At 39.9% G+C, this 444-nt stretch overlaps 1 protein-coding gene across 1 annotated transcript in view; it reads right to left on the reverse strand.

Annotated features, from left to right (window-relative positions):
• Nucleotides 1-444, reverse strand: part of LOC107717941 (ras-related protein Rab-6B) — a 33,623-nt gene that overhangs the window by 30,565 nt on the left and 2,614 nt on the right. The gene's annotated exons all lie outside the window — the stretch shown is intronic.

Below are 444 nucleotides of genomic sequence, written 5' to 3' on the forward strand. Positions count from 1 at the left end.
ATAAAAGCATCAGTATCAGTAATACTGCCCTTCATTCATAGTACTTAGTAAAAATATGCAATAAAAGTATTTAAAGGGGTCATATGATGCGATTTCTATTTTTTCTTTAGTGTGTTATGTAGCTATTTGTACATGCATAAGATCTGCAGAGTTACAAAGCTCAAAGTCTCCCACAAAAGGATTTATTCTATCTAAAAGAGAAGGCTGATCCAGACCGGGCTAAAACGTCTCGTTCAAACACACCCCCACATCTCTACGTCACGATGTGCAAATATTTGCGTAATGCCGCCCAAATGTTCATGCAAAGAAAGAAGGCGTGGTTGCAGGAACAGCAGTAGTGTTGATTCAGCCATGTCAGGGAGACGCTGTGTGTTTCTGTGCGAAAGCAAAAGCACTTTATTTGGCCTTCCGGAAGTAGATGCAATGAGGAATCATTGGTTAAGA

Source organism: Sinocyclocheilus rhinocerous, unplaced genomic scaffold (genome assembly GCF_001515625.1).
Source record: "Sinocyclocheilus rhinocerous isolate Xijiao unplaced genomic scaffold, SAMN03320098_v1.1 scaffold2558, whole genome shotgun sequence".
NCBI classification, from domain to species: Eukaryota; Metazoa; Chordata; class Actinopteri; order Cypriniformes; family Cyprinidae; genus Sinocyclocheilus; species Sinocyclocheilus rhinocerous.